The sequence below is a fragment of the Panthera uncia genome, chromosome B1 (assembly GCF_023721935.1).
Source record: "Panthera uncia isolate 11264 chromosome B1, Puncia_PCG_1.0, whole genome shotgun sequence".
NCBI classification, from domain to species: Eukaryota; Metazoa; Chordata; class Mammalia; order Carnivora; family Felidae; genus Panthera; species Panthera uncia.
Window position 1 is genome coordinate 81373306 of NC_064811.1, and position 25647 is coordinate 81398952.

Sequence of the window (25647 nt, forward strand, 5' to 3'; positions counted from 1 at the left end):
AATTTATATAAATCAAATGCACTTGAATTCAAGATCGCACTCAACTTCAGACATTAGAGAAACTTTTAGGTCTCTGAGTTCTAACCTGAAGCCTTCCTTCCTGTTGTGCTCAAAACAAGTCCATTTGGAACCAGTTGTGTATCTTGGATACTGTTTCCATGGAAAAAGCTTAATGGATACCAACAACCTTAATTACAAAAATCAAATCACAGGAAACCTCTATCTGGGCACCACCGACTCATCTGATTATCTAAAAGACTGGCAGTTTTTTCTTTCCCAGCCAGAGCCCTGGTCTTTTGAAATTCCTATTATTTGTTGCCTTTCTTCTATGAAATGTCTCACCCACCTGGTTGACTTTTGGTGTAGTACTCAAATTTTTAAAAGCCATGAAATTTAAAATATGCTCCCTTTCTGATATTGTAGCACGCAAGCAAATGTAAACTATTTGAAGCAGCTGAATGTAAACTATTTGAAGCAGTGAATGCTTCGTGTATGTATGTATTTGTATGTGCGGGGGCAGTGAAGGGTAGGGAGTACTGGAGTTCATAACTTGTAAGCGAAGTGTTATGCCTCTCAGAATGGACTTCTAGACCACACAGTCACACTTTTGCTATGGATGGGTGTGTCTTACTCAGTTCTCACTTTGCAGAGTTGCAAAGTTCAGCTTGGACAGCTGGTGGAACAAAGAAGACCATGCTGAGGACTCCGTGGAGAGACTATGAATGTTCTCTCCTGTGTCTGGTGAGTAGAGAATGTATGACACACCAGGAAACTCTGGAACTGTGGTAACAATAGCTAATAGGGTCAGGGTAAGGGTTAAGGGTTAAAGGAGGGTTAAACCTGTGAAGGGTTAAAGGGTTAAACCTGTGAAGTGCTTAAAACATTGTCTAGCCTACAGAGAGTCCTCCACTGGTGTTGTTGTTGCTTCTATTGTTGGCTGATGACCACAGGCATCCTGGGAATGAGTTCAGATCTTTTTGGAACCATCTCATGAAGTTTTCATAACTTACTAACCCAAGATACTTCAAAGATATATATAAAAGGCAAGCAGAGATCACCTTTAATACTAGATATTCTTTTAGAAACAAAGATTCGGCCAAGCCTTTCATCTTTGATAGCCTCAGGGGGAAAAGGAGTGGGCTTGTGACTTCCCTGTTGGAGGATGAGTAGAAATCTGCAGGGAAAATAAATATGTAGGTCATTTGGTTCAACCTGTTGACTGTAAGGCCAATAAAATGGAGAACAGGAGATGCACCAAGACAACAGACACATGTCACTATCAGTAGGTCTATCTTACAATAGGTCTTCTCCTCTCATTCTTCAATTTCCACAGAGAAAGGAAAACCAAAATCACCTTTTGAGAGAGAGGGAGAGAGAGAGAGAGAGAGGAGAGGGAGAGGGAGAGCATTCTTTTCCTTTAAAGAATGCAAACTCTATGTAGCTTTTTAAATTAACCCTACTGGGGAGATTTAACTAAGCCCACAAAGTTTTCAGATATGTGACCAAAGCTATTGTTCTACATCTCCATAAAAAGATGAATAGTCGAACAATTTATGCATTTTCAATATCTATTAATAATAGGTCACCTATCTGCAAAAAGAATTATCAAAGCCAAATTGGATTTATTGCTAAAATTGTACCTTAATTAACTCAGTAGTATGTTTCTATCATGAGAACACCTGCAAAATGCCTGCTTTATTGTGGGCTATAGAAAAAGGAGCAAAGAAGACAGAGAAATAGATATGTTGCAAAATTAAATTGTGATTACTATAGATGAAATTACACATATACAAGAAGAAACACAGGGTAAGAGCTGAGACCATTATAATATAGAAATGCAAAAGGTCTATCTTTCACCTCATAAGGAGTTCACCTGCAAGCTGAAAATACAGAGATTTTTTTTTTAAGTTTATATATTTATTTTGAGAGAGAACAAAAGCAGGGGAAGAACAGAGAGAATCCCAAGTAGGACTCAAACTCACGAACCGTGAGATCACGACCTGAGCCGAAACCAAGAGTTGGCTGCTTAACTGACTGAGCCACCCAGGCACCCAAAACGCCAAGATTTTTACCTTTGCCATCATCTTCAGCATCACACCATCATTATTACCGTCATCATTATTGGTACCATTTAATGAGTAGATTTTAAGAGCCAGCAACGTGTTCAGTTTTACATATATAAATAATCCCTATAGCAATCTTTTTGGGTTAAATTCCTACTATAATCATGATGCTGAGAAGGAACCTGAGGCATATCTTTTCTAAGGTCATACTGCTAGTGAGCAGTGTCAGGACAGTGATTTAACTAAAGTCTGTTAACTCGAAAGCCCAACTGCTGAATCACTAAGCTCTATTTCTAAAATCTTGTAAATATCAAAGTTAAGGGATAAAATGCCAGAACGCTGAAAACATTTTTAAATGGAAGTTAAATTGAACATAAAGAGATGAGACAAACTAAGTTGATGATTTTATTAGCACGCTAGGGCTCGAGTGGTGGATAGCACCTACAAAAAGTTCCATGTGACTCTGTGTTTATTATTAATTGTTGAGTAACATATTATGCCAAAACTTAGCAGTTTAAAACAACACATGTTTATGATCTCACACAATCTCTGTGGGTCAGGAATTTGGAAGCTCCTTAGCTGAAGAGTTCTGGCTCAAGATCTCTCATGAAGTTGCAGTAAAGATGTTGGAGGGGGCTGGAGATATGGAAAGACTTAGCTGGGGCTGAAGAATCCATTTCCAAGATGGCTTACCCACACATTGGCAAAAGAATTTAGTTCCTTACTGGCAGTTGTTAGGAGGCCTTAATTCCTAACTGTGTGGGTCTTTCCATAGGGCTGCTTGAGTGTCTTCATAACATGGCATCTGGTTCTCCCAGAACAAGTGATCCAAGAAAGAGAACAAGACAGAAGCCAGGAAGCCTTATATGATATAGTTTTGGAAGTACATACTATCACTTCTATTGATCACAGTGTAGGAGGGGATGACACAAGAGTGTGAATAAATACTAGAAGGAAAAGATCATCAGGGGCAATATTGGACGCTGACTACCATAGACATCTTGCAAAATTTTTCATCATTGTCAACTTAAGTAAATGGTGAATTTTATACACAGGTTTTTTTTTTAAGTCTGTTTATTTATTTTGAGAGAAAGAGAGCAGAGTAAGTGGGGGAGGGGCAGAGAGAGGATAGAGGGTGAATTCCAAGCAAGTTCCACACTGTTAGCACAAAGCCCAACTTGAGGCTCAAACCCACAAACTGAGAGATCATGACATGAGCTGAAATCAAGAGTCAAATGCTTACCTGACTAAGCCCCCCAGGCACCCCTACACACAGTTTTTACTAGGATGCCTAACCTAATCACTGTGGCCATTCTGAGGTATTATTGTGTTTATTTTCACGAAGCTATCATAAAATATTTGGACTAAAGAACATGGACATAGAGAATTAATTTAAATTTTCTCTCTGGATAGTATCTTTTAATAGACATTATTCAACAAACTTCCATTCTTATCATTCCTCTATTTGTCAAGGAAATTTAGATCCTGGCATCTATCACTACCACCATCGTCATCATGGCCCATTTTGGTACTGAATGGAGCCATAACAAATGTAAGGGCCAATATAAGCCCTGAATAATACTCCTTATCATGTTTCTTAGATGACAAATATTTATTAGGAATCCTCCTGGTCTTCTTTCATCTGTATGTCTCTAGCATTCAGCATAGTCTGTCAGATAGTAATGCAAATAAGATGAATATTAAAGCTGCTCTTTGTGACAAGAACTTAGTGGAACTTCCTATACCTTTGGATGATGTTTGAAAGAGAAAGTTCCAAAGTAGCTTTGAAGGAATTCAGAGGAAGACAGACTACCAGGTAAGTAGAACTCTCCACGGAAGCAACATGGCCACTAAGAGAAACTAGGCCTTGTGGCCAGCTCAAAACACAAAGAGTCCTAGCCTCGCAGAAGTAGCACCAACTGTTACATCTAGGCCTTGGGAAAAATGAAACAGATTGAGTTGCAGGGAAGAAGTATAGTCAGGGGGTTGGGGGTGCCTGGGTGGCTTGGTTGCTTAAGCATCCAACTGATTTCGGCTCAGGTCATGATCTCATGTTTGATTCGTGGGCTCACACCCCTTGTAGGACCTCCTGCTGACAGCCCAGAGCCTGCTTGGGATTATTATTCTCCCTCTCTTTCTGCCCCTCCGCCACTGAAGCACACGCATGCACATGCGCTTTGCCAACATCCCAATCTGCAGTAAGCTCTTTGACACTTGTATCTGCTCCCCTTGAACCTAAAGCCAGGACAAATGCTGTAGCAATAAACCATGAGAGTAATGCCAGAGTAAAAAGGGTCTGGGTCCGACAGAGCTAGGAAGGATTTATACGTGAGGCATCTGGAGGCAATGTGGCTGGGATACAGTCATTACCTAAAGGAATCAAATTATAACAATGGAAAAGAGGCTAAGCACCAAATCCAAACCTGATATAAAGCCAGAAATGAGGAAACAGCAAGGTAAACAGACAGAGGGTAAGAAGCAGGGCAGACAGAAATAGGCTGGGGAACATGGCTCTGAAACAGACACTGGGAATGATTTACTCCAATCACACTTTACACTCAGCACTCCATCAAAACTGCTCTTGTAAGAGATACAGACGAGTCCTTGGATTGAACAATGGTTTACATTAATACAAAGGTCAGCTCTCCACTTTTTTCAGCATCATTGGACACGGTTGACCATTCCTTCTTCCTTGATTATAAGTTTCTTCATTTGGCTTCCAGGAAACTACATTTCTTGGAGTTCCTCCTACCTCATTGATTGCTCCTTCTGTTTTTCATGTTTGTTCCTTGTTTCTCAAAACACAGTCTTTTAGTCTTTTTTTTTTTCTCCATGTATACACATTCACTTTGTGATTTCACCCAGTAAAATTCAGTACTTTCAGTATAATTTACATAGGAATGAATCCCAAATGAATATCTCTAACCTAACCTCTCTCATGAACCCAGATTCGGGTCTCTGCTTGGGTGTTTAACGAACACCTCAAACTTCATATGTCCCAAACTGAACTCTTTATCTTATCCCCCAAATCTCTTTTACTTGTAGTTGTTCCCATTTCATCCGATGGAAACTCCATCCTTCCAGATGTTGCAGTCAAACTCCTGGGTGTCACCTTTGAACCCACTCCTTGTCTCCCCTCATGGGCAATCCATCAGCAAATCCTATTGGCTATGCTTTCAAAATATATTCAGAGTCCTCCTTCTTTTCCCCACTTCCTCCACTTATTTCCCTTCTCTCAGCCTCCAGCTTCTCTCTCCCAGATCACTAAAGTTGTATCCCAAGCATTCATCCTGTTTCAACCTATGTCCCCTCAGCTTAACTCCAAAAGGGTAGCCAGATTGTTCCTCTTTGAAGTATGAGTCAGAGCATGTCATCCTCTTGCTTCAAACCCATTTCCCACAGAGTGAAAGCCAAATTCCTTATAATAACCAAAAGACCCTTCATGAGATGACCACCCCCCTCACTTCTCTGATGTCACCCTTGTTTCTCTCCCCCTTGCTCACTGGTCCAGCCACGATGGCCTTTTCACTGGGGGGGGGGGCAGGCAGAGAGAGAGGGAGATAGGGAGACATAATCTGAAGCAGGCTCCAGGTTCTGATCTATCAGCACAGAGCTCAATGCAGGGCTTGAACTCATGAACTGCAAGATCATGACCTGAGCCAAAGTCAGATGCTTAACCAACTGAGCCACCTAGGTGACCCCCTTTTTAAAATTACTTTCTAATATATTATAAAATTTACTTTTTTATCCTCACTGATTATGTTTTCATGTGTGACTGTCTCTACTACTAGAAAATAAGCCCAACAAGGGCAAAGTTTATGCCTGTTTTGTTGACTCACATATTCCAAGTATCTAGCAGAGGGCCTGCTATGAAGTAGGTGCTTATAAATGTGTGTTAAAGAAATACACAAACAGCCAAGAATTCTTTATCCAGCAAGGCTGTCATTCAAAATAGAAGGAGAGATAAAGAGTTTCCCAGACAAACAAAAACTAAAGGGGTTCATAACCACTAAACAAGCCCTGCAAGAAATTTTAAGGGAGTCTCTCTGAGGGGAGAAAAGATGAAACAAAACAAAAACGACCAAAAGCAACAAAGACTAGAAAGGACCAGAGAATACCACCAGAAACTCCAACTCCACAGGCAACACAATGGTAATAAGGTCATATCTTTCAGTACTGACTCTAAATGTCAATGGACTAAATGCTCCAATCAAAAGACATAGCGTAACAGAATGGATAAGAAAACAAGATACATCTAATGCTGTTTACAATAAACCCATTTTATACCTAAAGACACCTTCAGATTGAAAGTAAGGGGATGGAGAACCATCTAATGGTTGCAAAAAGAACACTAGAGTAGCCATACTTTTATCAGACAATCTAGATTTTAAAATAAAGACTGTAACAAGAGATGAATAAGGGCATTATATCATAATTAAGGGGTCTATCCACCCAGAAGATCAAACAATTGTAAATATTTATGCCCCCAATGTAGAACAACCCAAATATAGAAATCAATTAATCACAAACATAAAGAAACTCATTGACAATTATGCCATAATAATAGGGGACTTCAACACCCTACTTACAGCAGTGGACAGATGATCTAAGCATAAAATCAACAAGGAAACAATGGCTTTGAATGACACACTGGACCAGATGGACTTAACAGATATATTCAGAACATTTCATCCTAAAGCAGTGGAATACACATTATTCTCAAGTTCACATGGAACATTCTCCAGAATAGATCACATAATGGGACACAAATCAGCCCTCAACAAGTATAAAAAGATTGAGATCATACTGTGCATATTTTCAGACCACAAACTCCAAATCAACCACAAGAAAAAATTTGGAAAGACAAAAAATACTTGAAGACTAAAGAACATCTTACTAAAGAATGAATGGTTTTAAGTTCCTCTTTAACTAAAGAGGAAATTTAAAAGTACATGGAAGCCAATGAAAATGATAACACCACAGTCCAAAACCTCTGGGAGACAACAAAGGTGGTCATAAGAGGGAAGTATATAGCAATCCAGACCTTCCTAAAGAGGGAAGAAAGATCTTAGATACAAAACTAACCTTACACCTTAAAGAGCTGGAAAAAGAATAGCAAATAAAACCCCAAACCAGCAGAAAATGGGAAATAATAAAGATTAGAACAGAAACCAATGCTATCAAAAACAAACAAACAAAAAAACACAGTAGAATAGATCAATGAAACCAGGATCTGGTTCTTTGAAAGAATGAACAAAATTGATGAACCCCTAACCAGTATGACCAAAAAGAAAAAAGAAAAGACCCAAATAAATAAAGTCAAGAATGAAAGAGGAGAGAACACAACCAATACTGCAGAAATACAAACAATAATAAGAGAATATTATGAGCAACTATATGCCAATAAATTGGGCAATCTGGAAGAAATGGCTAGATTCCTAGAAACATATAAACTACAAAACTTCCCAAAAAACAAGAGCCCAGGGCCAGATGGCTTTCCAGAGGAATTCTACAAAACATTTAGAGAGAAGTTAATACCTATTCTTTTGAAGCTGTTGCAAAAAACGAGACATGGGAGGACTCTTCCAAACTCATTATATGAGGCCAGGATGACCTTGATTCCAAAACCAGACAAAGACCCCACTATAAAGGAAAACTACAGACCAATATCCCTAATGAACATGGATGCAAAAATTCTCAACAAGATACTAGCTAACTGGATCCAACAAGGCATTAGAAGAATTATTCACTCCAATCAAGTGGAATTTATACCTGGGATGCAAGTCTGGTTCAATATCTGCAAATCAATGTGATATATCACATTAATAAAAGAAAGGACAAGAACCACATGATCCTCTGAATAGATGCAGAGAAAGCATTTGACAAAATACAGCAATCTTTTTTTGATAAAAACCCTCAAAAAAGTAGGGATAGAAGGATCATACCTCAAGTTATAAAAGCCATATACAAGAGACCCACGGCTAATATCTTCAATGGGGAAAAACCGAGACCTTTCCCCCTAAGGTCAGGAATACGACAGAATGTCTACTCTCATCACTGTTATTCAACATAGTATTGAAAGCCTTAGCTTCAACAATCTGAAAACACAAAGGAATAAAAGGCATCCAAATCGGCAAGGAGGAAATCAAACTTTCACTCTTCACAGACGACATGATATTCCATATGAAAAACCCAAAAGATTTGACCAAAAAATGCTAGAACTGATCCAGGAATTCAGCAAAGTAACAGGATATAAAATCAATGCACAGAAATTGGTTGCATTTCTATACACCAGTAATGAAGCAATAGAAAGAAAAATCAAAGAATTGATCTCATTTACAGTTGCATAAAACCATAAAATACCTAGGAATAAACCTAACCAAAGAGGTGAAAAATCTATATACTGAAAACTATAGAAAGCTTATGAAAGAAAATGAAGAAGCTATAAAAAAAAATGGAAAAACATTCCATGCTCCTGGATTGGAAAAACAAATATTGTTAAAATGTTGATACTACCCACAGCAATCTACATATTTAATGCAATCCCTATCAAAATAACACCAGCATTCTTCACGGAACTAGAACAAACAATCCTAAAATTTGTATGGAAACAGAAAAGACCCTGAATAGCCAAAGCAATCCTGAAAAAGAAAACCAAAGCTGGAGGCATCACAATCCTGGACTTTAAGATGTATTAGAAAGTTGTAATCGTCAAGACAGTATGGTACTGGCACAAAAACAGACTCTCAGATCAATGGAACAGAGAAGAGAACCCAGAAATGGACCCACAAATGTATGGCCAACTAATCTTTGACAAAGCACGAAAGAATATCCCGTGGAATAATGACAGCCTCTTCAGCAAATGGTGTGGGAAAACTGGACAGCGACATGCAGAAGAATATACCTGGACCACTTTCTTACAGCATACATAAAAATAAACTCAAAAATGGATAAAAGACCTAAAAGTAAGACAAGATGCCATCAAAATCCTTGAGGAGAAAGCAGGCAAAAACCTCTTTGATCTTGCCCACAGCAACTTCTTACTCAACACGTCTCCGGAGGCAAGGGAAACAAAAGCAAAAATGAACTATTAGGATCTTGTCAAGATAAAAAGCTTCTGCACAGCGAAGGAAACAATCAGCAAAATTAAAAATCAACCAATGGAATGGGAGAAGATATTTGCAAATGACACATCAGATTAAGGGTTAGTGCCCAAAATCTATAAACAATTTGTCAAATTCAACACAATCCAGTGAAGAAATGGGCAAAAGACATGAATAGACACTGTTCAAAGGAAGACATCCAGATGGCTATAACAGGCACATGAAAAAATGCTCAACATCACTCATCATTAGGGAAGTACAAATCAAAACCACAATGCGATACCACCTTACACCTGCCAGAATGGCTAAAATTAACAAGTCAGGCAACAACAGATGTTGGCAATGATGCAGAGAAAGGAGAACTCTTTTGTACTGCTGGTAGGAATGCAACTGGTGCAGCCACCCTGGAAGATTGTATGGAGGTTCCTCAAAAAATTAAAAATAGAAAAACTGAAGACCCAACAATTGCACTACTAGATATTTATCCAAAGGATACAGGTATGCTGTTTCAAAGGGGCACATGCACCCCCATGTTTATAGCAGCACTATCAACAATAGCCAAAGTATGGAAAGAGCCCAAATGTCCATTGACAGATGAATGGGTAAAGGGGATGTGGTATACATATACAGTGGAGTATTACTAAGCAATCAAAAAGAATGAAATCTTGTGATTTGCAACAACATAGTTGGAACTAGAGGGTATTAGTCTAAGTGAAATTAGTCAGAGAAAGACAAACATCATATGACTTCACTCATATGTGGAATTTAAGATACACAATAGATGAATATAAGGAAAGGGAAGCAAAAATAATATAAAAATAGGACAGAGGACAAAACATAAGAGACTCTTAAACACAGAGAACAAACTGAGGGCTGCCAGAGGGGTTATGGGTGGGGAGATGGGCTAATGGGCAAGGGTCATTGAGGAAGACACTTGTTGGGATGAACACTGGGAGTTATATGTAGGGGGTGAATCACAGGATTCTACTCCTGAAATCATTATTGCACTATATGCTAACTTGGATGTAAATTAAAAAATAAAAATACATAATTAAAAAAAGAAATCCACGATTTAGATAGTAAGGGGGTGAGTCTTGACGCACTGCGGAGAAAAGACTTCTATAGAAGGATGAGAGATAAAGCAAAAAGACCAGGTAGTAGCCTAGCATTCCAGCTCAGATAGGATCTGTTGCAGCTTGGATAGGTGGTGGCTGTTGAGTAATCCCGTTTCTGGCCCAGTCTCCTTACCTGAATAGAGTTGGCCTCACTGTTAGCAAGTGCTATACAATATGTCCCCATTTGGTCCTGGCGTTACTCCTAGGTCTTGTTAGCTAGTATCTCTTTAAAGCCCAGCTTCAATGTGAATATCCATGTGAAACCAAAACAGACTTCTGCCCCACTCAGCTGAATTCATTGCTACCTTTTCTTGTTTCCACAGTGTCTTGCCCATACCTTTTATGTAATGTTCATTGCATTGTATGAAAATTAGAATAGGTATCTTCCACTTAGCCATAAATTTGTGCTTTCCCTGTTCAATTGTGAGGCCCTGAGAACAGTGAATATGTTTCATTGCTTTTTATCTTTGTAACAAACCAAGATTAATGCCCACCCATGGTAAATGGTCAGCAAATAAATAACAATTATTTTAGATCCAACTCAATTAATTTCATTTTGAAGAGGGTTATCTTTTTGTCTTCAACAGTTCTAATGTAATCATATGGTAGCAACAGATGCAACATGATTCTTTCTCAGAGAAGTCATGAATTTTTACAATTTTTAAAATGTCTTTTAAGTAAAGGAGATGGACCAACATTTCTATGATTAAAAAATTAATGCAGTATAGCTCAAGCATAATATCTTGGTTTTTGGTTTTGGTTTTGTTTTTTACCAAAAAAAAAAAAAAATTCAGAATTTCAAGCGATCGCTCATTAAGTCCCTGGTTTGTGGCCTTGAAAGTTAAGCAAGTCTTCAGCTCTAAAGAAGCAGATTAAACCACTTGTGCTGTCAGCTTGAAGCATTTGGAAGCTGGCCAGAACTGCTTAAGAATCTTTTTTCTTTCTTATTCTCTTCCTTTCTGCCAGGCTCTCCCAGGGAGTTCACTTGCAGAATCAAATGAAAACCAATCCCTTTTATGCAAACCTTCCTGAAGCAGCAGGGCTATGTTTGGTCCCAAGAGCGGAGGTTCGTGCAGTGGAAGCCCTGGTGGTGATTTCTCTCTACCCAGGCCTTGCCAAGGTCCTCCCCACCACGCAGTGATGAAAGGAAGGATCAAACAGCTCTCTCAAAGCCAAGCTCCATCAGACCTGCCTTTGCTAAATATAGTGCACTTCAATAAACACCATTGTGAATTTGCAGTTTGCTTGCTGGAAAATACACCACCACCTCCATCAAAATTTTATGCATGCATGTATGTATTCAGATCTTTCTCGACTCTCTTTTATCAACTAAAATACTCAGCAAATTTTCTTTTCGTTTTCAATTTGATATTCAATGTTTCTGCTCAGCACAAATTAATTGGAGGAAGCACTGAGTCAGGGAAAGCTGAATGAATAAAGTTTAACCACAAACAAGGTGGAGGTCTCTGAAATTCTTAAAAACACGACCTTCAGCCAGGCTGCTGAGGTCTGCTGTCCTTCATCCGTGAAATGACACTTCCGCTAGTCAAATAAGGATGGGGTAGATCAAATTAAGATAATCATTGCTTTAGACAAATTCTCCTGAGCAGTGTCTGCTGATATAATTCTCAAAATATGTTCTGCTTTATTGTCTGAAAGACTCTGATGGTAAAGGTGCTGTACTTATTTTTGGTTTATGTTCACCTTTGATCCTGGTGGAAAGTAAACATCTTTGTTCTGCAGCCAGCACCTGATCCTTGGGCTTCTGTTCACGCTTACCTAAAAAAAGATCAGGAGAGAAAGCTCACCAAGCACGCAATGGTCAACAGCAGTTGGGGACAGGGAACAAGAACACTGTCTCCAGCGGGAGGCTTGGGGGTCACCACCAGAGGATGTGAAGTTTTCAGCCACCTTGGGCCCCCCAGGCCCCTAGCAGGTGGGAGAGGCGTGGGAATCTGAATAACCACACATGGGCAAAGCCCACTTGCTGTGGTATGCGTGAGAGGTAACACTTTCTGAGACCAGCTTCCTGCCCTAGGAGGCTTAACTGCTTCCATTTTTACATAGAAGGAAGCTTGCAACTTCCTTCATCTATGGCTTTCAGCACCTGTGATTTGGTGGGGGGGAGGGGGAGAATGTTTTCATTCCTCCTCGGAACCAATTTCTACATCATTAGTTTATCAAATCAACCCAACAAATTAGGGTCTCAGTTTTAGAAAGCAAATATCTCAGCCTTGAACCAGAGACAAGAAATAAAACATTACGTAATGTTCTACATTACAAGAGAAGTGGATTCTAATAGGTCAAAAGAAGGGAAGAAATCTTTTTTTTTTTTTTCATATTGCTTTTTTTCCTTTTTCCCCTTTTGTGGTTACCAGCCATTTGTGTGTTCTTTATGTGCTACAGTTACTCAGTCTTCAAAATGAGTGTAAACTAGGCATTTATGCATTTACAAGATGAAAGCCCCACTCTGAGAAAATCCAAAATAATACCAAAAAATGGCTTACAAAATGTGCATCAGGCACGGTTTTCTTCTTTACCAGAGGATTACTCAGTAGGTTCCTTTAAATCAGAATTGTGCAGACCAAAGCTTTTACAAACAGCTGTTGAGCGGTGGAAAGAATCAGAAGATCTCAATTAATGTCCCAGCTACAGCATTTTGTAGCTGTGTGACCTTGAGCACGTAAATCAGTGAAACTTCCAGAGCTTCTGTTTTCTCTTCTGTGAAACAAAGATAACAACACTTACTTCACAGACTTGTTGGGATCAAATGAGATAATTTGTGCGGAAGTGCTTAGTTAACATAACCCATTTATTTGTGAGTTCAGTGAGCGCTCATGGAGCCTCCGCTATGAGGCAGGTACTGGTAGGCACTGACCATATGATCTGCACAGCACGCGGCACTTTCACTTCCAATTTTCATCTGTTAGAGACTTCCAACCTGTGTTGAAATTTGGTTTGGATGCAGTACACCCACAACTTCTTAGAAATATATTAATTTGTGTAAACTGAAGGACAGTTGCACATACTCATTTACTTCTTCATCTATTTCATACACACCATGAACTGTGAACAAACAAAGCATCTGCTTCTAGAAGAATTACCATCCTTACTGGCTAACGTGGAGCAAAGGGAGGGGCACAAACCACAACCTTTTCCAAATACAGAATGGAAAGAAAATGCCTCTTGTTGTGTGGGTGCAGATCCTGCTGAGGGGCTTGCCACTGTAAAGACTCTTCCAAGTTACCCTGAACCCCTGAATTGGGCACCATGGTAGGATGTCCTTGGTGGGGCTGTTTTCTATGTTTCAGACTTGTACCACGTTGGTGGAAGTTCTGTCTCAGGCTGTTCTGATGCCAAGTGCTTTGTACCACCTCCTGTGTCCCTCCCCAACTGCCTGAGAGCCTGCAGCCATCTGAACTCCGCTTTTTTCCCAGCACCTGTGTGGAGCAAGGACTGTTTCAGTGTTTCATTAGACCCTAAAAGCTACTGGTGGTAATCTTGCCTTACCTTACCTCTTCTATTTAGTTGGGCTTCGATACCTCACATGACATTTGTCAGGAAGCTACATAGACTTTCTCTGGAAATTTTTGTTTGCACAACCATAGGAAGCAATATGGTAGCATTGCACAACTTGAAGGGGCTGCAGTCTGAGGACACTGCATTGTGTCAGTAGCACCTTCCGTAGTGCACAGTAGTGTACAATACGTCCAGCCATACATGGAAGCCCTGATAGGAAGACTAGAAGCTCTGAAATATTCCTCGCAATTGAATCTGAAGCTTGATCACATCCATACTCTCTTTCATGCTCCTGAAAATTGTTTTAGCCACTTTAATCCAACTTTCTAGTCAGCATCAGAAAGTGTTCTCTTGGAATCTGCCTCCTCCCCTCTATCCATGTTGTTAAAACCTTAGTTCAGGGCTGTATCATCTTTCTCCTGAGTTACTCTAGCCATCCATCTCCTATCTGGCCTCTTTGCTTTTAGTCCCTCCTACAACCACCATCCATTTTCTTGCGTTGACAGGGTGATCCATCTAAATCACAAGCCTGGCCATGTCATCCCTCTGCTTGTAATCCTTTAATAACTTTCTAGTGCCTTCAGGACAAAATCCACACTTCTTAGCGTGGATATAGGACCCTTCGTGATTTTGACCCCTGCTCTCACCTTCTGCTTTTGAAACAATGTACTGGTTCATATCAAGTCAAGGTCTTTGTGTTTGATGTTTGCTTTGCCTAGACTGCCCGTCCACTCCTCTCCCCCTTCTCCTGAGCAAGCCCCACTTAGATGTTACCTCCCCTGGGAGCAATTTGGAGGTGAAAGTGGGACCACATATTGAGCAATAAAAACGCTTCTGCAGCCCACAAAGTGTTTGAAAGTAACAGTCTTGGTGGAAAGGTCAGCAAGAAAGTCATGCCTCTCCCACCACACACTGATTCATAGGGATTCGATGCTAGTGGCAAGAAGTTCAGAGAGCTATACAAAAAGAAAGAGCCATGCTGAGCCCATTCCACTCTGTTCCTTCCTGGCCTCTGGGCTGCCGCACAGAGATAATCAGATGGCAGAAAAGCCTGAGGAGGGGCAGCCTCAAGTCACATGGGAAATAAAAGTCAGAAAACATAGCAGAAAAAGTGTAAGCTCGGGAACCAGGAAAACTGAATTCTGGCCACAATATCTTTAGATTTCAGTTTATTATTTCATTGTGAAAGAATTGGACTCTGTCCAAGGTTTGCATATTGTGCTTCACACAGCCCTAGGTGTTCCAGATGTTTCTCAAGGGCCACCTCAGGGGAATAAAAGGGGCAGAGAGGGGATGAATGTGATTCCCCAAGAACACTTCCATACCTGTCAGATATTCTATTCTTCTGCATAAGACTCCATCAACACTGCTTAAAATGCATTGCAAGACCCTAAAAGAGACTAATGAACAGTAGGTATCCCATGAACCCACCTTTTCCCAGAGTTAAGGAAGACTTATTGACTGATGCTCCAGTAGTAGCTGGGCATTGCTTCTGGCTGCTTGCTCAGTCACCTCCCTGCTCCACTCCCTCAAACTGTGCTGCCTATTGTCCAAGGATCAGTTGGACTTTGTCCCCAAACCACTCAATGCCAGTTGTATGTGTTGGTGATGTTCTTTTTTTTAAAGTTTATTTATTTATTTTGAGAGTGAGAGAGTGTGAGTGGGGGGAGGGGCAGAGAGAAAGAGGGAGAAAGAGAGAGAGAGAGAGAGAGAGAGAGAGAGAGAGAGAGAAAAGCCCAAGCAAGTTCTGCATTGTTAGCATGGAGCCCAACATGGGGCTCCAGTTCACAAGCCCTGAGCTCATGACCTGAGCTGGAATCAAGAACTCGATGCTTAACCAACTGAGCCACCTAGGTGCCCTGATTATATTCCTTTAATTACGTATTATATAAGCCAGTGAAATACAATGAAATGAGAGCCCTTTTTTCTACAAATACTAAGGAGAATGCTTTGGAAAGACTTAGTAAAAACAACTAACTGAGAATATTGCTGTGGAATTATGTATGGGTAAGTAAACTCTGTGGGGAAAGATTGTATAAATCTAAATGGAATCTACTTTCAGACTGTTCCACGAGGAGCTTGGAGTTCTAATTCTACTTTAAAGAAATCCAACCTAGAAATGGTACATTTCTAGAAATGGTGCATGGTACATCAGAAAGGGGTTTCCTTAAAAGGGGCAACTCTATGACTCCAAACAGCATGTCCACCCTCAAATCAAGCCTTGGCCCTACATGAGTCACTGGAAAATAGGCACCTGTGTTTTAAGATAAAATAAAATATGTAAATGCATATATACATATTATTTTTATGATTCCCCACTTTGAGACAAACCAGAAAATATTCTTTCTGTAAAACCAAGCAAGTGAACAAGCAAACAGGCAAAGCCACAACAACAGTCCAGGCTCTGAGTTTCTATTGGCATTTTTTTTTTCCAAACAGAGAAGTCACTTCTACTGAAGGAGACCCTGACTGGCCCTGCATTTGTGCAGCTGTCAGGCTCAATGGCCACTATAACACAGACAACATGGTCATTTCCAACTACAACAGGTGTCCCTGATTTTTAGTCTTTCTTAAATTTCAGCAGAGACTGCAATATGATCATGAAAAAAAAAAAAAAAAAAGTTGGACCAGAAGAGGAAAGATAGTCAGGGGTGCAGAGTGAATGGTGTGAGCCGGAGACTCTCTCTCAAACTGGTCAGTACACTTGTAGTGCCAGAGAGCTGTGTTTGGCAAACCCACCATTGCAAAGATTTACTGATTCTACTGTCAGCTGAGATCAGTGGCTAAATGACTTGTCTCATTTTTGTTGGGTAGGGACAGGACGGTGATCATACAAAGCTGTCTGTGCCCAGTGATAGTAGTAAAATCAGCACTGTTAGGGGTCAACAGAAATGTGCCAACTAAGTGGGCATCGACCTAAAAAGTGTAATACGGTAGCCCAAAGAAGATGCGTTACATTCTTTGGTGGAAGGTATAGCCATTCTGAAATCAGAGTGTGGATCCCTGGTGTGTAAAGCAGTTTGTGAAAGACTTAAGTATTTTATCAGGAGTCTCTAGTATCTGCAATTAAAGTATAACCTTTAGTAAACAAATGAAGAACTTGATGCCTTAAATTATAGATAAGGCATGATCCTTCAAAATGGCATCTTGTCACCTATAGAATTCTACCTGGGAAGTGGACTAGTTCTTAAAACCTTTAAAAAGCAAATGTCACCTACATCCTACCACTGTCTGACCTCTTCAGCCCCTCTTCTCTCTGATAAGCATATTTTGTACATATTAAAATATATTTCCTTTTTATAGCACAGTTGAAATCACATCTTCTATACTCTTCTGCCACTTGCTTTATGCATCTTATTTTTAAAACTCTACCATAGGGTATAGTTCCATGTAGTTACTAAAGATTATTTAACTAGCTAACTCAAGTCTTACTTTATAGAGGGAATAGGGGCATAATAGGAAAAAACCATTAAAACCATACAGAAGGATATATTAAAAAAAAAAAAAAACAAAACGCTGACAATATGGGAGAAACAAGAGATAGTCTGAGGGGTAAGAAAGGGGCTGACATCCGAGGACAAGTGATTTATATCAAGAGCAGGAATAGGCCTACTCTGATGAGCCTTTCCATCTTCTGTGAAATTCAAGGCTCACCTCAGGCTCAATGAGAATCTCTTTAATTTCCCAGGAAGCAATCTGTAGAATAAAACTTGCATAATGTTGGGAAATGTCCCCTAACTTTGCCATTATCCATTACCGATCTCTGTTACTTAATAGGATCTCAACTAAGGTACTAATTATGTTGGAATCAGAGTTTTTCAAAGTCAGACTTTCTGGTAGAGTGGGAGTCAAGCCATTATGAGGCCTGTTTATTCCCTTGGTTAATATTTTTCCTTTCATCCAGGACTGTACTTACTTTTTTTACAGGAAGCTGAATGAGCTTATCAGAATCTTCTAAATTAAAAGAGCCAACCACAGCACAGTTCTTAATGGGATAAAGAATTGTGGTCCCCAGTTTTCATCAACAGGAAGGAGTCACAGAGTTCCACAAGAGGGGCACTGGCTTTGGGGGTCAGACCATGCGCTTGGGTTCAAATCCAGAGTCTACTATATACTAGCCATGTCATCTAGGCATGATTCGACTCTCCAAGCCTTTATTTACTCATATATAAGCTGAGGTATATTAATCCCTCCATAATATGGTTATTGGGAGAAGTAAATAAGATAATGTATGCTCTCATGGGCCAAGTCCTTATGTGCATTGCATCAGGCACTGTGCTAGATTTCCGGAAAATGACACATGCTAAGTATATGGCAGACAGTCATTAAAGACTTGTTGACTTGAACTCATTAAGCAATAGGGACACTCAAAAGGTAGACAAATAGGAGACTGTGACCGAAAGGTCTTTGTCACTGTCCTATGAGAGAGTAGATTAAGTCATTTTTTTTCCACATATGCTCCCCAGAACTTCTTTTCCAGAAACAGACATAGAGGGAAGAAACAGGGAAGATACATCTTGAGACTGAAAAAAAGTTATAAAAATGATGAATACAATATGTCCACTGCAGGGTGATTATTAATGAAAAAATTCTGTTGTGAAGGGCCATAGCTTAAACTCTGGTCCTGGTCACTTCCAGGATACAGACACTGAGGGCAGTCTTGCACTACTGACATTTTGAGGGAGATAATGCTCTGTTATGGGGGGGGGGGGGCAGTCCCATGCATTTTAAGGTGTTTGGCACCACCCCTGACCTCAGCGCACTAAATGCCATTGGCACTCTCCACCAAGTTGTGACAACCAGAAATGTCTCCAGACATTGCCAAATGTCCTATATCCCACAGAATAGCTCCTGGTTGAGAATCACTGCTCTAGGGCCTATTTGACCAACGAACGTAAGAAAAAATGTATTCCCAAGGAAGAGACCCAGCACCCAGGCTTAACCCAAGATGAACACCTCACTTGCTGGGACACTTCTGAGTGCAGATGTTTCTGTCATCCAGGTTAGCCCTCCGATGAGCTGTACGCTTGTGCCCAAAGGGGAAAAGGACTACAAAAACTGCAAGGATCTGTTTTCATTCAAGTCTCTCAGAAACATCGAGAAATATCATCCTTCCTCGTCATCTGTCCCTCTTGCTAACTCTATTTTGACTGTTCTCCTCCCTGATGTTCCTCCAATATACTGTATTAATCGTGTCTCTTACTCTATACTTTTGATCCTTTGACATCTTGGGGCTTGCTGAATCTGGAAGGAATCCCTTCCCAGGGCTAGACAATTTCTAGAGATAGCAAACAACCTGCCGGTGGGTGTGACTCTCATATGCAAACCAACCCATCCAGAGCCCACACTACCACCCACCTCCTCTATGGGCTCTCACACTCAGGGCCACTATTTCCTGACCTCAGTGACCCCCCAGAACCAGGTACCAGATAATTAGGGACAGCCCCTTTGCCTCAGAGACCGCTGAAATTATTCAGATTTGCCAATCCTAAACTGCATACGTTGCCTTGCCCGTTCCTTCTCACAGAAACCACAACAAAGGCTCTTGCCCATGTGTCTCCCACATTCCCTCAGCCTTCTGACTGACCGTGGTGCTTCCTCATGTGCCCCTTCCTCTTGGGACCTGTGGGTATAATAAATTATCTTTTCAATGGCAATTGCCCCCTCATCAGTTGGCCCCTCTGTACCTGGAAAGTAAAAAACAAAAAACAAAAAACAAAACATGTTTTAAAAGACATGCCTGGTATGCTGCCTCCACAGATGGCACGTGTTGTTTCCAGCGTGGGTTCACTCAAGCCCCAGACGTTTCTCCAAGCACTCCAGGTGTCCTCCTTCCACAGAGCTCTTGCCCTTGCTGTTCCTTTTGCTGGACATGACCCTCACTTTCTTTGGAACCCCTTCACCCAGACCTCATGAACTCCTCCACCCTCCTGATCTTAATCTCAATCAGGAACTGCCTCGGAGACCTTCCCTGAGCCCCAGCCAAGGTCAAATCCATCTGCCATTGTTACCATAGCAATCTACTTGTTCTTCTTAGCACTGAACGTAGCTTGCATTTGATTCCCTAAGTGATTATTTGATTAAGGTCTGGTGTCTTCCATTTTAGATTGAAGACACCGAGAGAACAGCAGCTGTGTCTTTCTTCTCACTATCGCATCCTTGGCACAATGTCTGGAACATGGTGTGTGCTCAATGTTTGTTAATTGAATGAATACATGAATCCCTTGGGGACTCCTAGAAATGACACGAGTCATCTTTGAAGAGGGCCTAAAGCCCAGCAAAAAAAGTTGGAAGAGTCAGAAAAATATATTTGATTACCGTTAACATGGTTTCACTGTCCCCAGGTAGCTGGATCATAACACACAACATAGTGTAAATACAATATAGCACATACACATGATGGCATATTATGCAAACATTAAAAATGATGTTTGGGGGCACCTGGGTGGCTCAGTCGATCGGGCATCGGACTTCGGCTCAGGTCATGATCTCACAGTCCGTGAGTTCAAGCCCCGTGTCGGGCTCTGTGCTGACAGCTCAGTCTGGAGCCTGCTTTGGATTCTGTGTCTCCCTCTCTCTCTGCTCCTCCCCTGCTCATGCTCTGTCTCTCTTTGTCTCTCAAAAAATGAATAAACGTTAAAAAAAATTTTTTTTAAATCATGTTTGCAACCTAATGTCTCATACATAGTCATGGGAAAAAACACCATGTAGTTATTCAAATTATATTGCAGGTTTATGTTTGTTAACATGTAAAAATGATCCTGATATATATTATTCAGTTAAAACACAAAGCAGGTTGTAGAACAATTTATAAATGTTGATAATATTTTGTTTAAAATTAGCATAGAGGCACCCGAGTGGCTCAGTTGGTTAAGTGTCCAACTTTGGCTCAGGTCATGATCTCACAGTTTGTGGGTTCAAGCCCCACGTCGGGCCCTGTGCTGACAGCTCAGAGCCTGGAGCCTGCTTTGGATTCTGTGTCTCCCTCTCTCTGCCCCTCCCCTGCTCGCACTCTCTCTGTCTCTCAAAAATAAATAAACATTAAAAATTTTTTTAATTAGTATAAAATTATAAATATGTGCTGATGATATGTCAGGCACTGTGAGAAACATTTTACATTTATATGGAATTTCTTATAACAGCCCTATAAGGAAGATACTGTTATCTCTATTTTAAAGATAAAGAAAATGAGGCTTTTATAGGTAAAACTCTTGCCTATGGCTCTATATTAATATGATTATATTAATAACTAAGTTAATAGTGATTTTCTTGAGTTAGGACTATTTATTTCCTCTTTTTTTCTAAATTTTCTGCAATGAACATGGGTTAATTTTGCAATATAACATAATTAATTTAAAAGAATATGTAAATATTTTTAATGACAGAAAATGTTCTTTAAGCAACGTTCTCAGATAAGAAAGTAAGATAAATTTTATATACAGTATAATTTCAATTATGTTTTCTAAAAAGCAGAAAGAATATACTGAAAGGAAAAGGGTACAAATGTTACAAACGGTTTTTTCACTTTATTTAAGCACTTTGGCATTTCCTAGATTTCTTACAATGATCTTGTTACCATTATTAAGCAATTTGCCAAAGGTGCCTACTGTATATCAATTAGCACTGAGATACTTTAATTGCTGGCTAAACCCCCAAAAAGTCTCTGAGGCTATTTGAGCTCTTACCCCACGATGTCAGGTTATGCAGGGGATTTAATTTGTTTTTTCTATAGCAAAACTAATTTTTATTTCAAATTTAAGAACAGAAAAAGTCTTGGGGTGCCTGGGTGGCTCAGTTGGTTAAGCGTCTGACTTTGGTTCAGGTCATGAGCTTAGAGTTCGTGGGTTCGAGCTCCACATGGGGATCCATGCTGATAGCTCAGAGCTTGGAGCCTGCTTCCCGGATTCTGTGTCTCCCTCTGCCCCTCCTCCACTTGCACTCTGTCTCTCAAAGATAAAAAAAAAAAAAAAAAAAAAAAAAAAAAGAATAGAAAAGGTCTTGATGCCAATGCATTTCACTCCCCTTTCTTCCCCAGCTCACCCCTTCCTTCACACCTGCCCACACCCCCTTCCTAGGGATTAGCCACCAGTTTTACTGCATCTCAAAATATTAGGGAAAAGAAACACGTTAATATTTCAGAAATATTATCCTTCCTCACATCGTGGTACTGAAACAATCAGACCCCAAACCAGACAAACCGGATTTACCCCTCTGAATGATTGACACATGGCCTTTTCCAGGTAGAGCTAAGTTAGTTGTAAAACCTCGCCCTCCTGGGACTTAAAGTCAGCCAGCCTGACATGACTTCTCTTTCCTCAGGTTAAGGATTTATTGTCAAATGGAGATAGAATCCTTTTTACCTAGAAGGGTGGTCACATCAGGTCATCCTGGAGGGAACTGAGAGAGTACATTGAAGCCTAAGCTGGCAGCTGCTTTTGGCTATTAAGTAGTCTTTCTGCTCTGGAGCAGATGGCGTTGGTAGTGCCTTACAAGTCACCCTGGAAAGACACAAACACATCGGAAAGTCGGCTTTGACTTTCCCCATTAAATCTCTTTTGAGTTTATATATAAATATAAACATGTGTGTATATATATACATATATAGTTGTGTTTGATAAATATATGACATCTACATATCACTAGCATTTATATAATGTTTACTCTGCAGGCTCGTCTGTCAGTGTATTTTCAACGTGTACCTAAGCCAGTGCTTGGCACACACTGGGCACTCAATATCAATTTGTTATATTTGTGATAAATAAATGGTAAGTGAATTCTAAAAGGTGAATATCCACAGATAACGTGCACATAACTAAGATGAATTCAAATGTATTCTGTCCAGGGGCGCCTGGGTGGCTCAGTCGGTTAAGCGGCCGACTTCGGCTCAGGTCATGATCTCGAGGTCCGTGGGTTCGAGCTCCATGTCGGGCTCTGTGCTGACAGCTCAGAGCCTGGAGCCTGTTTCAGATTCTGTGTCTCCCTCTCTCTGACCCTCCCCTGTTCATGCTCTGTCTCTCCCTGTCTCAAAAATAAAACGTTAAAAAAAAAAATGTATTCTGTCCATAAAATGACACATGGGCAGTCGTAAGGGGTAAGAATGTAACTTGTTGCCTTTCCCAAAGCTCCACAGTTGGAGCAGGGATCCGTCTGGAGTAGGGAATGCTGAGTTGTGCCGTGCTCAGTGTGGAGTGGGGGTAGTTCCTTGCTTTGTCCGTGGATATACTAGGTACATACCAGAGCGGCCTTCTAGGTGGAGGCATGCCAGGGGACCCAGAGCCACTGCAGAGTCAGTCTCAAGCTCAGTGTATCTCCCGACTCAAAAGAGTCTCAGGTAGAACCACGTTCCCTAGATACCCAGAGCCAGCCAGAAGCATATACACACAAGCAGCAGGTCCTTACAGTGGCTCCAGAGTGTTAAGAGTCTTCTGAATTTGGTTTTGGGGTCAGCCAAGAATCCAATCACAAACATAGATCTTATAATGACTTTGGGAATTTGGAACTCCGTGCCTGGTGACATTCTCTGTTTCCATTATTATCGTCATGATCATTAACTTTGCAATTACATTTATTTGAACACCTACACGCTAGGCACTCTGCCAAGTACTTTGTTTCTAATTGTTATAACCTCTCTAGAAGGTATTATTATCTACATGTTACAAAAAAGAAAATGAGCCCCAGAGAGGCTAAATAACTTTCTTAAGGCTCACAGCTAGGAAAAGGCTTGCCTTCTCAGTTCAAAATCCATTAATGACTCCTCATTTCCTAAAGTCGCTGTTTGTCTCTGTATTTCAAAGAACACTGGGGGTGCCACAGAGGAGCCCCAGGAGCCATCTCAATGGCAAGATCATGTGGCAGGTTCCAGGGTTCCTCCCTGCAGCGTATATTTTGATGATTCTCTGATTTCATCTATTTTCAATACCAGTCATCCGTGTAAGATTTAATTTGATTTCTTGAGGGCTCTGCTGACATTTGAAAAAAATAACAGAAAGAAAGGAAGGGATTGAAGTAGGGAGAGAGGGATAAAAGGATAAAAAAGCCATTGACCTAAAGAAGAAAATCTAAACTTCTTAATTTTGGCATTTCTGGACTTGCAGAAACTGAGACATCATTCCTCCTGTGACAGCAATCCCTGTTCTTGAACACTTCTTCTCCCATCATACTGACCAAATGTTGTTTCTAGAACTCTCCTCTTGTCTATTTGCGTCTGTGTCTCTCTTCTTCAGTCTCCCAAGCTTCTGCTGTTTCTTTCTGCCCTCCATTTCCAGCTGCCCCACATCTTCTGTCCCCTGAAGACTTCACTACTCCCCCTGCCTGGAAGTTATTCAAAAGGGCAGAGGGGTGGGAGGTGGGAGGTGGGGGTGGGGAGAAGGTGCCACTGGCATCTGGTGGATAAGGCCAGAGATGCTGCTAAACATTCTATAATGCACAGGGCAGGCTCAAATTGTCAGTGGTGCCAAGGGAAGGAAACCCTCCAAGAAGACACAGAAACTAAATAACAAAAACGGAAAAGAAAAAAGTAAAGCCATCTTATTCTCAATGTGATTATTAATGTAGAAATTCCTAAAGAATCTATAAAACACTATGAGGACTAGTAAGGAATTTATAAAGGTCATAGCATATAAGGTCAATATACCAAAAAGTTAATTTTATTTGTATGTACTTGCAGAAAACACTTAGAAAGTATTTTTAAACGTAGCGACAAATACATAAAATATTTCAGAATAAATGTAATAAAAGATGCACAAGGGATGTGTGGCTGGCATAGTCGGTTAAGCATCTGACTCTGGATTTCGGCTCAGGTCATGATCACATGGTTTGTGGGATGCAGCTCTGTGCTGGGGATTTTTTTTTTCTCTCTCTCTTTCTCTCTGTCTCTCTTCCCCTCTCTCTGCCCATCCCCTGCTCTCTCTCTCTCAAAAATAAATAAATAAATAAATAAATAAATAAACATTTTTTAAGAAGACATGCAAGACCTCTACACTGAAAACTATAAACATTGCTGAAAGAGATAAAAAAATCTAAATAAATGGAGAGATTTAGAATTTTCGTGGATCAACTGACACAATATTGTTAAGATAGCAATTCTCCCTAAATTAATCTACACATTAAATATAATCACAGTTAAAACATTAAGACTTTTTTTGTAGAAATTGACCCTACTATGAATCCAACATGATTCCACAAACATTTGGAGGACCCGTGAATTTTTAAGGTGATTTTAAGACCTATTTTAAAGCTACACTAATCAGGATAATGTGGAATTATCAGAAGTATAGACAAATAAATTGATGGAGCAGATTAGAAAGTTGGGAAATAGACTCATACATACAGAACTTTTCTACAAAGGTTTCAAGATAATTCAGTAGGAAAGAAAAGTCCTTTAAACAAACAGAACTAGAAAAACTATAATAAATATATGGGGGAAAAATGAACCTCAACCTGTACCTCAAGCTTTACATAAAAATTAATTCAAGATGGGTCATAAACTTAAATGTAAAATCTAGAACCATAAAGCTTCTAGAAGGAAATGTAAGAGATGTTTCGAAATTTGGAAGGCAGAGATTTATTAGAGATAATCCAAAAAGCATTAATTATATAAGAAAAACAGATGAAGTTGAATTTCATCAAATTGAAAACTTCTACTCATTTGAAGACACTGTTAAGAAAATAAACAAACCATAGACTAGGAGAAAATACTCATATATACATCTGACAAAGACTTATATCCAGACTATATATACTAAAAAGAAAAAAAGCAACGCAATTAAAAAATGGGCAAAGTATTTGAATTGACAATTCACATCCCAAAATGAGCATTAATCCATAGGGGAAATTAGCACACATAAA

The 25647-nt window shown here is 40.0% G+C and overlaps 2 long non-coding RNA genes across 2 annotated transcripts; one reads left to right on the top strand and one right to left on the bottom strand.

Moving 5' to 3' along the window:
- The first annotated feature begins 179 nt into the window (after positions 1 to 179).
- On the top strand, positions 180 to 11529 carry LOC125922963 (uncharacterized). Its single transcript, XR_007457843.1, has 3 exons — positions 180 to 490; positions 650 to 741; positions 11248 to 11529. It is a non-coding gene; the product is annotated as an uncharacterized LOC125922963 (long non-coding RNA).
- A 376-nt stretch (positions 11530 to 11905) lies between these two features.
- Positions 11906 to 23304, bottom strand: LOC125922964 (uncharacterized). The gene is made up of 3 exons (XR_007457844.1): positions 23035 to 23304; positions 22161 to 22298; positions 11906 to 12060 (listed from the first exon to the last, which is right to left on the bottom strand). It is a non-coding gene; the product is annotated as an uncharacterized LOC125922964 (long non-coding RNA).
- Between the last annotated feature and the right edge of the window lie 2343 nt (positions 23305 to 25647).